This window comes from Ziziphus jujuba, chromosome 1 (assembly GCF_031755915.1).
Source record: "Ziziphus jujuba cultivar Dongzao chromosome 1, ASM3175591v1".
Classification (NCBI taxonomy): Eukaryota; Viridiplantae; Streptophyta; class Magnoliopsida; order Rosales; family Rhamnaceae; genus Ziziphus; species Ziziphus jujuba.
In genome coordinates, this window is record NC_083379.1 from 19,521,090 (window position 1) to 19,537,500 (window position 16,411).

At 34.3% G+C, this 16,411-nt stretch overlaps 1 long non-coding RNA gene across 2 annotated transcripts; it reads right to left on the reverse strand.

Moving 5' to 3' along the window:
* Positions 1-452: 452 nt before the first annotated feature.
* Positions 453-4,282, reverse strand: LOC112490421 (uncharacterized). Of its 2 annotated transcripts, XR_007242790.2 has the most exons (3): positions 3,742-4,172; positions 1,464-2,819; positions 453-1,370 (listed from the first exon to the last, which is right to left on the reverse strand). It is a non-coding gene; the product is annotated as an uncharacterized LOC112490421 (long non-coding RNA). The 2 variants fall into 2 exon arrangements; XR_003054634.3 differs by lacking the exon at positions 453-1,370 and having other exon boundaries at positions 1,922-2,819; positions 3,742-4,282.
* Positions 4,283-16,411: the final 12,129 nt, after the last annotated feature.

The window sequence follows — 16,411 nt, forward strand, 5'->3', positions numbered from 1 at the left end:
TCTAAAATAGACAAATATTTATACACACACACACACACACACATATATATATATATATATGTTCTTTTCTTAATTTCGTAAGATTCTTTAATTTTAACATTTAATTATTAAATAGTATATTTAGAGAAGTCTCAAATATATAAATCTTTATTTTTAAAAACATAAAAAAATACAAAGAAAAAAAAAAAGAAGCATTGGAGATTGAAAAAACAGAAAGATTATTTTAAAGGTTTTAAAAGATACATATAATTCAGTTGACTAGATATATTGAAGGGTTTATATTACTTATTAAATACCTTTTTTAAAGAACTTTGTATGCAGAACTCCCCATAGATATATATATATATATATATATACACACAGAGTCTGGTTACTATGAGGATACCTTGATAGTAGAATTTTTATATATGTATATCTGTGTTTGGAGTTGAATAAGCGTCTGATATTTTCTGAAATAAGCAGGGAAGATATAAAGCACTGGTAGTATGTTGGATTCTGGGAATAGGGTCCCTTGTTTCATGGAACAGTATGCTGACTATAGTAGATTACTACTACAAAGTGTTCCCTGTGAGTTATACCCTTGGTATACTTTATTGATCAGAAATATACACTGTTTTCTTATTCTGTCATTTCTCTTATAGATTATACTTGCCCTTTCAGTATATGCCCAATATAAAAATCTGTGTAAAATGGGATTTCATAAAATTATTTTTGCTGATAAGATTTGTCCTGTTTACTTGAAGGATTACCATCCTTCAAGGGTACTTACCCTTGTTTATCAACCATTTGCACTTGTGTCAATGGCAACACTAGCATACAACGAGTCAAGAATCGATACAAGAAAGCGGAATTTAGCTGGATATGCTATTTTCACTGCAAGTACCTTCTTTCTAATAGTTGTAAGCACACAACTTTCTACTAGTCTATTCCATTCAATCATATGAGTGTGTTTTTTCACTACCTTTACTTTTTTGGCTCCAAATAACAGTTGGACTTGGTAACATCTGGGAAAGGAGGAATTGGACCTTATTTAGGTATATGTGCACTCGTTGCTTCTTTTGGGGTAGCTGATGCCCTTGTTACAGGTGGTATGGTTGGAGATCTATCATTCATGAGACCTGAATTCATACAGGTTTTCTTTTTTTCTTTTTTTCTTTTCTTTTTTATGCTCCTAAATCTTATGTTTCTAATTTCCCATTTTTGACGTGCAATAACGTTACATATTTTAATGTATCACAGTCCTTCCTCGCTGGCTTGGCTGCAGCAGGTGCTTTAACCTCTGCTTTGAGGCTCATCACAAAAGCTGCTTTTGAGAAAGCTCATGATGGGCTTCGCAAGGGGGCCAGTAAGTGGATTTTATTTGCTTAATCCTGGCCAAAAAATGTTGGCTTAATATATCTATATATATAAAACTTAAGCTCTCTACATTAAAATATAAAATGCGGCTAATATCCAAGAATCACCTGGTTTTTGCACGGTGGCCACATTCAAAAGCATCAAATTCTGTGTAAAAGTTTTAGCAAATTCCCCTGTTTTAACTGCTCTTTGACACTCAAAATAAAAGTCAAGAAGTTCCATTGTTGACATTACTTTTTATGACCCTCTTTTGCAGTGCTGTTCCTTGTAATCTCTACATTGTTTGAGTTACTCTGTCTTGTACTCTACGCAATTGTCTTCCCTAAATTGCCAATAGTGAAGTACTATCGCAAAAAAGCAGCATCTGAAGGATCAAAAACTGTATCGGCCGATCTTGCTGCTGGGGGGATCCATACACAGCCAGACCAAGTTAGTCCTGCAACTCTCTTGAACCCCGCTCAGTATGTTTTTTCTAAGTTATCCTCAGATTCCTGATATGCTTATTTGAAACTTGTACAGATTGAAGATGAAGAAACACAACAAAGATTGAGCAATAAGCAGTTGCTGCTACTAAATTGGGATTATGCATTAGATTTATTTCTGATATATGTGCTGACACTATCAATTTTCCCTGGTTTCTTGTACGAAAATACAGGAAATCACCAGTTAGGTTCATGGTACGTGTAGTGTACATATATAATATATAGAAATTCTCTTATATATAGCATCCTAGACATACATATGCGCATATAAGCGCATGATGGCTTTTGGACAACAATTTTGTCCAGAATTACGATCGTGAATAAGGGTAAGACTATATATATATATATATATATACACATATAATCAAGATTAGCTTTTGACATGGATGTCTCTTTCAGGTACCCACTTGTTCTGATCGCAACGTACAACGTGTTTGATTTAATAGGAAGATACATCCCACTTGTGGAAAGCGTGAAGTTGGTGTGGAGAAAAGGCCTTATGATTACAATTCTTTCTCGTTTCTTGCTCATTCCAGCATTCTACTTCACTGCAAAATATGGTGACCAGGGTTGGATGCTAATGCTCCTTTCCATCTTGGGCTTGTCAAATGGTTATCTCACTGTCTGTGTACTTACAGCAGCGCCTAAAGGCTACAAGGTCGGCGTTTTTTAGTTTTTTTTACATAGTCCATCACTATCACTTGGTCATGAAATGGAAGCTAATTTTGATGAATTTTTGCAGGGACCAGAGCAAAATGCGTTGGGTAATTTGCTTGTGTTGTCCCTTTTAGCAGGCATATCTGCAGGGGTTTCACTGGATTGGTTGTGGATCATTGGCAATGGGACATTTTGAAGCGATAATAACTATGTAGCTAATAATGTTGAAGGAAATGGGTTATGGGATATGAATGAAAATTTTGCATGCTAGAAAATGAAAAAGGAAGCAGATATTTTGACTCCATGAAGAAATATGGGCTGCGTCTGTATGGTTCATTGTTTAAAAGTAAACGATTAGAAATAGTTATCTATCAAAAAGAAATATGTACTTTAGTTTATACATATTTTTATTGGTGAAAGACTCACAATATATATATAATTTTATTCTATTAGATGAAAATGTTCACGATGTTCTAGACTTCTAGTAGTCTATTGGCGACACTAGATTACCTATTATATGTACAGATTAAATGCAAAACATATAATAGTTTAAAGAGCTAAATGCAAAATTCATATTACTATTTGGTAACTTAAATGATTGTTGAAAAATATTCATTAGTTCAAATTATAGTTTAAAAGTAAAAAATCAAGACATAATTTAATGTTCTTATTAGTAATTATCATGTATATGCAATAATCTTATTGATTCTCACTAGATAACAAATAACAAAATTCAATGAATACTTAAAACTAGTAAATATTATAAAAGACATCTCACACTTACAATTATTTTTGTACATTATTGCAGATACTGTCTGATTTACAGTTGAGATAGTAAAAATTGACCCTCAAACTAGAAACACATGCATGCATCAATTCATTACCCCAATAATCTTAAAATAAAAAGCTTGAAATCTTAATTAAAAGGCAAAAAAGAGGACCCAGCAACAGAAAAAAAAATCTTAATTAAAAGGCAAAAAAGAGGACCCAGCAACAGAAAAACGATATTTTACTCCATTTCATCACTAACATTAATCAGAGCGGCATTTATTTCTAATAAAGAGATCTAGGCTTGAATAGGGAATGAATTTCCAATGATGGTTACAAATTTTACATCACCGTCGACTTGGATCTAAAAGCTCAATCGAAAACTTGCACCAAATATTTTTAAAGCCTACATAAACCCCTCCAAAAATTAAAACGTGCAAAAACATCCAAGAGAAGTATGAGAAAACAATATTATTACCTGAGTTCCGAGCATTAGCACAAGAAAAGGACCAAAAAAAATGAAGAAGATAGAAGAGATCAGAAAAAGCCAAACAGGGTCCTGTATTTTGAGTTTGTCCCAAAACGGTCGGAAACATAATTGGGTGCAGCGCTGATGAAATTGTCCTATATCTCATGGCCTAGATTAGTCGATATAAGATTGCAAAGAATTACCAAAAAAAGCAGGAAACTGAACTTCATCAACGCTGCACTCAATGACGTTTCTCTAATCTGGGATATGAAACCCACTGGTTTTTCTCAAATGCACAGCACGAAAGCACCTCTGGTGTGTTTTATATGAATGAACTCATGTCGTACATCAACTCTTGTCCAATTGTACTATCATTTTCTGACATGCCAAATTCAATGGTGCTCTTCTTGTGTTGACGATCTCTTATTGATGTGTAGAGACTGTATGGGCTTAATATTAAGATGATGTCTTCAAAAGATACGCCTGTACTGGATTATTGTACTGAGCACCTGTACTACATTTTTTCCAAACCCCAAGTTTGAAAATTCTCTCTTTCAATATTATATCATATAATTATAAATATATATATTTATATATTAAAAAAATGTCATCACTGTTTAATTCCTTTTTTAAGTATTAAAAAAAAATGTGGTAACTCCATGAAAGACATGATGGGTGGTGGGTCCATGGTTGGAGTTGTTTTATGGTTAAAGTTTCAAATCATATTTTACAGCTTAATTTGTCCTAAAAATAAAAAGGAAAAAACTTTACAGCTTAATTTTGTACTACTTGTGAGAAAGTGATCAATATTTTACCCAAATAATTCAAACATTCTTTTCCCCTTCCCCTTCTGGGTAAAGAGAACAAAGTTTATCCCCCAAAAAAAAAAAAAAAAAATTATAATTTGATTCTTATGGTAAGCTTTGACATACAAAACCCAACTTCAAAATGATTAAAAATAACAAGTACAGTAAAATCAAGAATGGCAATGGAGTGTGTGATAGAAAACTGTAACCAATATTAGTTAGGCTAGTTATTGTTTAATTTTTAAATATTAGTTAGGCTATCTATTATTTGAATTTAAACTACACTATGTATATAGGATATATTGTAACAGTGACTATATATGCATAGTATTTATATTGGTTGGATATTATATTAATAGAATATTACATTCTCAATACTTCACCCTACTCTGTTCGTCTCTGTTTTACTAACATATTTTCAAAGCATATTCTTCAAACTTTGTTTTTCTTTATATGGTATCAAAGCAGCAAGTACTCTAACAAGTTTTTAAATTTTTTATTTTATTTTATTTTCTTTGTCTCTTCTATTTTTCATCATGACTTCTTCTTCTCATTTTGCCTGTGATGTCAACAATCCTATTTCTCTTACCACCGAGCCTCTCTTTGCTAACAAAACATTGGTAGTCATCAATGTCGCCACATAAGCACCATTAAAACTTACTGAAACTACTTATTTTCCATGGAAGAAGCAGTTTGATGCTCTTCTTATTGGCTATGATCTCTATGGTTTCATCGATGGTACTCTTTCCTGTCCATCTCCAATTCTATCTCACACAACCAACTCTCCAAATCCAAATTATACTTTTCGAATTCAGCAAGACTCTTTGCTGCTTAGTGCCATCCTTGCATATCTCTTTAAAGATGTTCATCGTTTTTTGAACAAGGTAGAAACCTCCTGAGAAGCATGGGACAATCTAGCAATCACATTTGCCAAACCTTGAAGGCCCCGACTTCTGCATCTACGTGAATGACTTCATCACCCTCAAGGGTCTCTCTCCATCCTTGACTACCTCAACGATGTCAAAGGTGCTGCTAATGAACTTGGTCTTATGGGTAATATCGTTGATGATGATGATAATTTCACCCTCTTTATTATTAATGGTCTCTCAAAGGATTTTGAAAATTTCTCTATTGCATTCCAAACAAGAGAAACACCTATTTCTTTCAATGAGTTGTATGATAAACTTATTGAATATGGCAACTATAAAAAGAGAGTTGATTCAAACAATCGAACATTGACATATCCACTTTTACTGCCCATAAATCCACTTCTGGATCTTCTATCTCATGATCTGTTTTCCAGAAGGTCAAAACCAATATCGCATGTATGGTTCTGATTCTCTTCATCGCCTAATAAATGTATAGTCTAACATAAGTGGCAATTCTCAACCTCCCTCCTCCACCACGTCTGGTTCCTACAAGAGACATTGTGAACTTTGCTCCATTCAGAGTCATTCGGCCCGATTCTGCTCTCTTATGGGCCAACAATGGACATATACAATACCATAGAAATAATCTTTTCCACATGCTCCACCACCACAAGCCTTTTACTCTCAGTCCATTCTTGGAGCTCCTCCACAGGCCACTCACCAACCTTAGTTAATAGTTCTCTATGGCTTCTGGACTCAGGAGCTTCTCACCATGTTACAACTGATTTGAACAATCTTTCTCTGCACTCTGAGTATGGTGGTCTAGATAAAATAATTGTTGGTAATGGTAACCGATTATCTATAACTCACACTGGCCTAACAACTTTTCTACTCCTTCTAAATCTTATTTGTTACAAGACGTCCTTCATGTTCCTCAAATAAAACCTAATCTTTTGTCTTTTTCAAAGTTCTATCAGTCTAATAATACATCTATTGAATTCTTATCTCATTATTTTTTTGTGAAGGACCTACGGATGGGGAAAGTACTGCTCAAGGGACCGTTTAATGGTGTCACTTATGAATTGTTGCTGCATGTGTTGTCTCCTTCATCTCTTATTGTCTTTTCTAGTGTCAAAACCATCATTCAGGAATGGCATCAAAGGCTTAGCCATCCATCTATCAAAATTCTTAATCATGTTCTTAATCATTTTTCTCTTCCTATCACCTTTACAACTAGGTTTAATTGTGATCTTTATAAGTGCAATAAGTCTCATAAGCTTCCTTTTGGCCACTCTTCTATGAATCGTTCTCAACCTCTTCAGCTTGTGTACTCAGATGTTTGGGGTCCTACATCTATCACATCTCATGATGGGTTTAATTTTTATGTCATTTTTGTAGATCACTTTGCCAAGTATATTTTGTTCTATCACATTAGACATAAATTTGATGTTGCTTCTACATTTATTAATTTTAAGCTTCTTGTTGAAAAATTTTTCCAGCTTCCTATTGTATCTTTCTATTCTGATAATGGTGGCGAATTTGTTAAACTTAAACAATTTTTCAAAGATAATGGTATTAATTATTTTTCATCTACACCCCACACGCCTCAACAAAATGGTTATGCTGAAAGGCGACATAGGCATACAAGTGAAACTGGATTAGCCTTATAATTTCAAGCACAATTTCCTCATAAGTTCTGGACCTATGCATTCTTCACTGCCACTTATCTTATCAATAGGTTACCCACCCTAACCTTAAATAATTATTCTCCTTTTGAAAAATTGTTTCAAAAACCACCAAATTATACCTCCTTAAGAATGTTTTCCTGTTTATGGTATCCCTGGTTAAAACAGTATAATACACATAAATTGAAGTCCACGTCCAAACCGTGTATTTATCTTGGTCCATTTGGGTCTCAAAGTGGCTTCAATTGTTTTGATCCAATAGAAGGAAAGCTCTATCAATCTAGACATTTTGAATTTGTTGCATACATGTTTCCATATCACAAGTTATCCTCTTATCTTTCTTCAAATAATGCTAGTGGTCTAGAGTTTCTATCTAATCTAAATTCCACTTATGAATATCTTTCAACTAGTACTTTGTCTTATCCTAAGTCTATCACCTCATCCTCTCTTATCAATAGTAATCCTACTCCACCTCAACTACTTTCTCAAACCAATTCACCTTATTCACGTGATGTCTCATCTCAATCTCCATGTAATACAATACATGACTCTGGCCATTCTCCAGTGATGCTACCTTCGGACCCATGAGTCAATATTACGCCCGACCATTTGTCCTCTTCTTCCACCCGAAGTCTTCACCCTGCTAACTCACCACCTTCTCAGCTAGCACATGTTCACCCAATGTGTACAAGAGCTTTAAATAATATTTTTAAATCAACGATAATTTTTGATATTTTTTCTACTTCTATACAGTCTACAGCTCTTAAATATGAACCACGAACTGCAACTCAAGCACACAAATTTCCTTATCGGTAGTAAACAATGCAAAGTGAGTTTAATGCTTTGATTGCAAATAACACTTGGGATCTTGTCCCTTCACATCCAGGTTAGAATGTTGTGGGCTCTAAGTGGGTTTTCGAAATCAAATGCAATCCTGATGGCTCCGTGAACAGAGATAAAGCCCACCTTGTTGCTAAAGGATTTAATCAGAGACCCAGTCTTGACTTTTTCAAAACCTTTAGTCCTGTTGTTAAACCAGCAACAGTTCGGGTTATCTTGTGTATTGCTCTATCAAATAATTGGTGCTTGTACCAAATGGACATTAATAATGCCTTTCTCAATGGCACTTTGAAAGAAAAAGTCTTCATGGCTCAACCCTAAGGTTTTGTGGACAGCAACAAACCAACTCATGTCTGTAAGCTCCAAAGGACAATCTATGGTTTAAAACAGGCTCCTCGGGTATGATTTGTTGAACTTAAAGCTTTTCTTATTGCCTATGGATTTCGAAATGCTTACACTGATACTTCTCTGTTTATTCTTCACAAAGCTGGTTCCAATTTGTTTTTTCTGGTATATGTGGCTGACATAATTGTAACCAGTAATAACTTTTCTCTTTTTCATAGTTTCATCTCCTTTCTCTCGAACAAATTTTCTCTTAAAGACATGGGTGCTTTGCATTACTTCCTTGGAGTAGAAGTTATTCCTATTGCAACTGGTATTTTCTTATCACCACAAAAATACATTATGGATCTCTTAGATAAAACTGGCATGAGTGATGCAAAGGATGTCTCTACCCCCATGTCTTCTTCTACTTACCTCCAGTTATCATCTGGTGCCACTCTTCCTTTTGCTACCAAATACAGGCATATAGTGGGCAGCTTGCAATATTTATCACTTACTCAGACTGATGTAACTTTTACAGTGAATAAACTCTCCCAATTTATGCACCAACCCACTGAACTTCATTGGACAGCAAAATGCCTCATTTGGTACTTGAAAGGAACTCTTTCTTATGGTCTCTCTTTCAAAAGGCAGTCCTCTTTAGCTCTTCATGCTTTCTCGAATTCAGACAGGGGAGGAAACAAAGATAACTGCACCTCAACAACTAGTTATGTCATCTTTCTCGGCAATAATCCTATCTCGTGGTCCTCGAGGAAACAAAAATCTGTATCTCGAGTAGTTGCACATACTAATTCAAAACTTTGTTGGCTTGTTTCTCTTCTTCAAGAATTGCACATGAAGTCCTCTACTACTCTTATAATATATTGTGATAATCTAGGTGCGACGTATATCTGTAAGAATCCCATGCTTCATTCCAAAATGAAACAAGTCCAAATTGATTTTCATTTTGTGCAGGACAAAGTCTCTGATGGCTCCATTCGGGTGTCTCATGTTTTTAATAGTGACCAACTTGCAGATTTTCTAACCAAGTCATTATCTAAACAACCATTTCAATCCTTGCGTTCTAAGATTCGAGTGCTTAACAGAACCTAAATCTTGAGGGGGCATGATAGAACACTGTAACCAATATTAGTTAGGCTAGTTATTGTTTAATTTTTAAATATTAGTTAGGCTATCTACTATTTGAATTTAAACTACACTGTGTATATAGGATATATTGTAACAGCAACTATACTTGCATAGTATTTATATTGGTTGGATATTATATTAAAAAAATATTACATTCTCAATACTTCACTCTACTTTGTTCGTCTCTGTTTTACTAACATATTTTCAGGCCATATTCTTCAACTTTGTTTTTCTTTATAGTGCGGTGGTGAGGTCGAGTTTTTATTTCCAGTCCTATCTCAACAAGAAAATGTACATTTTAATCCTAGGTTAATCCCACCTAAATGTATGTGGGGTAGGATTAAAGATTCCTTAATCAGGGGGACCACCATCCCCTGCATCATATACTCGTTTTAGTCTCTTTTTTTCTTTTTTTTCTTTTTTTTCCCCTTTAATATGCTGCTGCACATTCTAAAGTTATTATTGCTACCAAAAATTTATTAAACACAAAAAATAAATCTAGAAAATTCAATAAAAGATTAAATCACTACATTATCGTTTTGATAAAGTAGAAATAATGTGAAAAACTTGAAAATATTAGAAGATAAAGTCTACATCTTAAGATGTATATCTATCAAAAAGATAAGAACCCAAAGCAACTTTAGATCTAGTGAGTGGTTAGAAAATAGATTTTGTGAGAAAAAAAAAAGCGAGGAAAGGGAGCTTGAAGATGCAAGAGAGCTTGAAGAAGGTGTCAAGCAACACGTTGCTTGATGTGGGTGCTTAAATTATGATGCATACCTGGTACACACCACAAAAAAAATAACTAAAACATTTATTTATTGATTAGCAACTGACAGAGGGTAAACCATATTAGTTGAAGTTACATAAACACACTTAACTATACTAGCTTATAGGTGGATACAATGGAAACATAACTTGGAATACTAAAGGACAACAACAGTTCAAGATGCAGAATATTTGGTAAATTGTTAGTGCAGTGACATAAGAAGAGTGTTTATTTATTATCTACTAAGACCATGTAGAGGATATGAAGGACTTATTGCTAATGCACGCAAAGATGTTTGGCATTCCAAGGATGAGAAATATTAATCCTGTTAAGTGCTTATAATTTATATATTACTGGTCCAACCAACGTTGTGCACAATATGGTGTTTCTCAGTTTGGACCTAAAGATCTGTCACTGGAAATATGGTTGTTGGGTATATAACTTGTTGGAAGATAAAGTCATGTACATTGAAGTCTCATAATTATACCTTTGTAGGGTATTAATGGTCAACACTTATTGGCAAGCTTATGCATTTACTTGGGATATCTTATAGTGTTCTTTCAAGAGATCCAAGTTAACTCAAACTACTTCATCATTTTATATGAAGCTGAAGATCATACCACGATTAAATGGCTTTCCAATTTCAATTGAGATTACAGCTTTAGAACAATATATTAAAAATAATGGGGTTTTGTTTGTGGTCATTCTTAGCATAATGCAATATGCCCATAAAACTTGACGCAATTCTTTTGTCCAAGCTCTCTTTGGTTTTTCCAGATTCATTTTTAAGTTTCAATTGAAGATTTTGTTGATAGCTTTTATTTGTTCATTATACTATGGGTGTACTAATCTTGAGTAAGCATTGCATATTCCAAGTTTGGTTAGATGTCTAAAATTGAATTGTCAAATTATTTTCCATTGTTTATGACTAAAGTATGTGGTATCCAAAATATACAAATAATATTTTGCAAAACGAATTCAGATATGTTGAATTTGATAATTGCTGCTAACAAGGTAGCATTGACCCATTTCATGGAATAATTAACAATCATGATTGCTAACATAGTTTCTCATTTGCCAATTGGTAGAGGTCTACTAAGATCAACACTTCATTTGGCAAAAAGCTAGAAAGTTATGACAAGGTGTAAGGATGCCAGATATTGATGAATAATGCTGGCAAAACATTGACACTTGTAACATCTTTGAACAAACTCTTTTGTATTTCTTAGAAATGTTGACTAGTAATACCTTTAGCTCAAGATCTTAAAATATATGATCAACCAGTAGCATGATTCCCTTTGTACATCCTCATACACTTCTTGTAGAGAATAAAGCCTTTGGCCATCAGAAATACATAGCAAGTATGGAGTAGTTATCCTTCTTTGATAAAGGATTCATTTCAAAATACAGTTTCTAGATGCGATCTTGGGAACACTAGTTATCATTTCTTTATCGGTTGAATGTTGTGTGCCAAAAACTCTTAAATTGGCTGCATCCGATTGTTTTCTCACTATGTTGGAAAAATTAGCTTGGGAGTTGACTTTATACTCTGGTAAGGACCACATTTTACTAGTATTGCTAAATGTAGATATGAAATAAATGATTATAATGCCAACTTTGCAAAGGCATTAATAACAGGCACAAAATACAAAAGGCATGTAGAGAATTTGGATATCAATTTCCTAGTAAATTGGTAATATGAAAGCAATATGGTGTATTTTTTCAGGTATTGATCATTGAGCTAGTTAACCATAAATTGAGAATCACTACATTCTTTGATGTAACTAATTCCAAGCTCGATATTGTATTCCAATGATAATGGCCTCATTTTTGGATTGCTTGTTTTAGGATTTAAATTTGATTCATAATGTATATTGGATATAAATTTATGTGGAGCTAGGTGGAATAAGTGCTAAGCTGACTCTAAATCATTTGGAGCAAGATAACTTGTACATATGTAACATCCACGGAGAATATATTATGGAATGCTTAGGTAAAAGCATCCGATGGTGTGAGATCAACAATGAAATCAACCATAGCTTAGCCTTTAATGGCAGTCTGGGAAACAAATTGCAAATCAATTTAGCTTAGTTCAATGAACCACCTTGTTAACTTACCAAATAAATCATGGTTGAGTAGGATTTGGCACAAAAGGTACTTTATTGGTATCTTAATGGTATGAGCTTCGAAATATAGGCACAATCTTCTTGAAGCCAAAACCAATGTAAGGACCAATTTTTTCTATATGAGTATATTGAATCAAAGTAGTTGTCAACGTTTTATTGACATAACACACTGGCTATTATATGCTACTATCTTCATGCACAAGTATTGTGTTTAAGGCTGTTGGTGATGTTACTAAATGTAACAATAGCTCATTTTCCATGTGGAAACTAGAAAGAGTTAGAACTTAGGTAAGATATTCTTTAGTTTTACAAATGCTTACTGATAATGGTCATTCCTTCCAAAATAACCTCTTTGCCTTAAGAGATGGAAAATAGAAAACTCATATCGGCTAATCAAGAGAAAAAATGATTTAATATTACTACGCGACTATTTAGTCATCGAAAAGCTTTTTGTGGTATTTTGAAGGTATCATGTCTATGATTGCTTTGACTTTACAAGGGTTGGCTTTTATTCCTCTATTACTTATCAAAAAAATTCAAAAACTTTAATTGACAGCACGACAAACGTGTATTTTTTTGGGGGTTAAGTTTCATTTGTATTTTCTAAGGGTATGAAATGTGTCTGTAAAGTACTTGAAATGGTTTTCAGTAACTATACTCTTAACAAACATATCATCGACATATACTTCCATGGATGTTCCCAAACTTTGAGCAAACATTTTATGACCAACTGTTGGTATGTGACACTACCACTTTTAACAACAAATAATATAACCTTATAATAATAAATGTTGTAGGCTATTTTGTTGTTAACGGAAGGATGCATCCTGATTTGGTTAAACCTAGTACAAGCATAAAAATAGTCAACTCTTCATTATAAGTAGTGGAAAAAAGTATCTTTCGGGCAGGTTTTATTTAAATAGAGTTGAACAATGAAAATAGATGGCGAGTGCCTGATCGAATTGATCAGGTCATGTAGGAACAAGGTTCAAGTCTACTGGTCTGTTAGGATGCCTCAGCTGCATACATCACTGTACTTCCACTTGACACCTATCATAATGATAAACGGCTCATCTCGCCGTGACATAGTGCTAATAATACTTTGGAATCTATTTCCTATATTCCTGCCAAGAAAAAGAGCGCAGCGCCAATAAATCCATGAGAGATTATTTGTAAAATGGCTCCATTGAGTCCTGTATCGTTTATAGAACCAATTCCTATAATTATGAAACCCATATGAGATATGGAGGAATAAGCTATTCTTTTGGGGTCCGCAATCCCGATCATGATTTTCCTACCCCCAAAGGGAAAGGTCCTTCCCTTTTTGGCCGGTTGTGGTCGAGGAGGGATTCGAACCCCCGACACCGTGGTTCGTAGCCACGTGCTCTAATCCTCTAAGCTACAGGCCCCACCTCGTCTCCATTGGATCTATTCCCGGGAGTAGGGTCCGATGGGGGAAAGCAGAGGTGGAGGAAGCGCAAACAGATCAAAATTTTGAGAGGGGGGAGGGGGTGGCGGAGAAAGAAGAAGTCAGTCTACTCGGGGAGTCTTGAACTAGTAAACTCTTCTCTTCAAGTTATCCTTCTCTAAAAAAATCCACTTGGAGGGCACAAGGGGCCTGGGGGTTAATCTGAGTTTATCATGAATAAAGACACTATTGCTGACATAATAACCTTTATACGAAATGCTGACATGAATAAAAAAAGAACAGTTAGAATACCATCTACTAAAATTACTGAAAACATTGTTAAAATAAAATATAAATACCACGAATACCATGAATAAAAGAAAAAATTTCTTTTTGAATCTGCACCTTCAAGTAACTTGATAGTGATAGGATAAATTTACCAATTTCACACTTCTTCGAGTACTACGTACCATTTCCATTTCTAGAATTAAAACAAATTAGAATTCTCAATTCTCTACGACGTCTAGGGAATAAAATGTTTTCAGAGACAAACAAATCATAATGATTGTTGTCTTTATTTCCAGTCATTTTTTGATATTTTGCAATGATATATTTTACATCCCAGAGGGGCTATAATTGGAGATACCATTGTTTCTGGTACAGAAGTTCCTATAAAAATGGGAAATGCCCTACCTTTGAGTGCGGTTTGAACTATTGATTTACGTAATTGGAAGTAACCAATTAGGTTTACGACGAAACCTAGAAATCGATCACTGATCCAATTTGAGTACCTCTACAGGATAGACCTCAACAGAAAACTGAAGAGTAACGGCAGCAAGTAATTGAGTTCAGTAGTTCCTCATATAAAATTATTGACTCTAGAGATATAGTAATATGGAGAAGACGAAATTGTTTCAACAAAAGAAAAAGTAAGTGGACCTAACCCATTGAATCATAACTATATCCACTATTCTGATATTAAAATTCGATTAGAGATAAAATTGGAACAGTGGATCTTTTTTTTTTTTCATTTTCATATTTCTTTGGACTACGCGTGAATATGTCAATATTTCCGATTAAATCTTCTTATTCTAGATGTTGTATCCAATTTTTTTATATTTATTTTCTTTTCACATTTATTATTCGGATGAAACGAATATGTGAAAGAATTCCCGGAATTAAAAAGAAATTCCACTGATATTAAAATTCGATTAGAGATAATCTGACTAACATTGAACTTGGTAAAATGAAATGGTTGAATAATTGAAAAATGAGATTATTTAGGAATACACATTGAATGCTAAGATTACGCATTGAATTTCTGTTAGTAGATCCATAATCAAAAAAGTGTTTGTGATTGTTCCATAAGAAATGAAACAAATTAGGTTTACGACGAAACCTAGAAATCGATCACTGATCCAATTTGAGTACCTCTACAAGATAGACCTCAACAGAAAACTGAAGAGTAACGGCAGCAAGTGATTGAGTTCAGTAGTTCCTCAGAGTTCCTAGAGCTCCTTGTAAGGCGTGTTGGAAAACCCGTTGTCGAACTTGATTAATAGCTTTTTGTTGTTCAAAATTAATGGTTGCATTTTTGTAATTTTCTAATTGTTCCAAGGTTTTATAAGTTGAATTAATCAAATTCAATTTTTCTCGTTCCATTTCAGAGTATCCATTTGCTCGAAACTGATCCGCTTCCATTTCTACTTTCCGCAAGTGGGACCGGGCTTTTTCCAGCCGTTCCACGGCCCCCCGCGTAGTTCTTTAATTCGGAATGAAAGGGTTCGCTTTGACCGTTAAGAGTAGGTAACTCGTTCCCTGTTTCTTTGTTTCTATTGCATTCTATCTCATCGTATCACATTTTGTTCTGCGATATTTGAGAATCGCATCCGGTGACGGTGACTCTTGCTCCACTCCTGGCTCCTCTGTCATTGGTTCCTCAACGATGGCTAAAGTGGATGGCTTCTCCCCTACTTCACTCCCACCTTCTTCACTAGTAATCTCCACAACCTCAGGAGTGGCATCTTGTGTCTGAGAGATTGCTGCAACAAAGAGGAATTTCTCAGCCAATGGAAATTCAAAGGCAATGTGACTAAAATATATCAAAGAAAGTCGCCTTATAACTTCTACAAATTTAAAGCCCCAATTAGTATTCTTTGTATATTATGTAGAAATGTCTACTTTTGGATAATTTACAGGATCTACATTACTAATCCTTTGCGTATATTGGTGTTTCTACCTATCCACTCATTTTTGTTCAACCGCCTTTTCTTTTATGGTAGAGTCATGGAAACACCCGTTTCTTCCATATTTTGGACCTCAGCTCCATGGAACAATATACTATTGCTGAAACATGGAAGAATTGAAATCTTAGATCAAAACATTAGGGATGGATGGTATGAACTGCCTAAACAAGAATTCTTGAACAGCGAACAACCAGAGCTATTACTTTTTGCAAATTCTTCCTCAGTTAGTTAAAAGAATGAAATATTTCTCTTTCTAACCATACAATTACCAATACGCCTATTGTGATTCCCAATACAATAGTAAAAATAGGAATAAGGGCCCATATAATTCCGTAGACCTCTTTTAAAAACTCCAATCTAGAAAAAGAATTGATATCTTGTACTTCTGTCGTATCAATTATCATTTCAACGATCAACTTCTCCCATAATGATATCTATGCTACCTAGTGTGCCAAGTCTT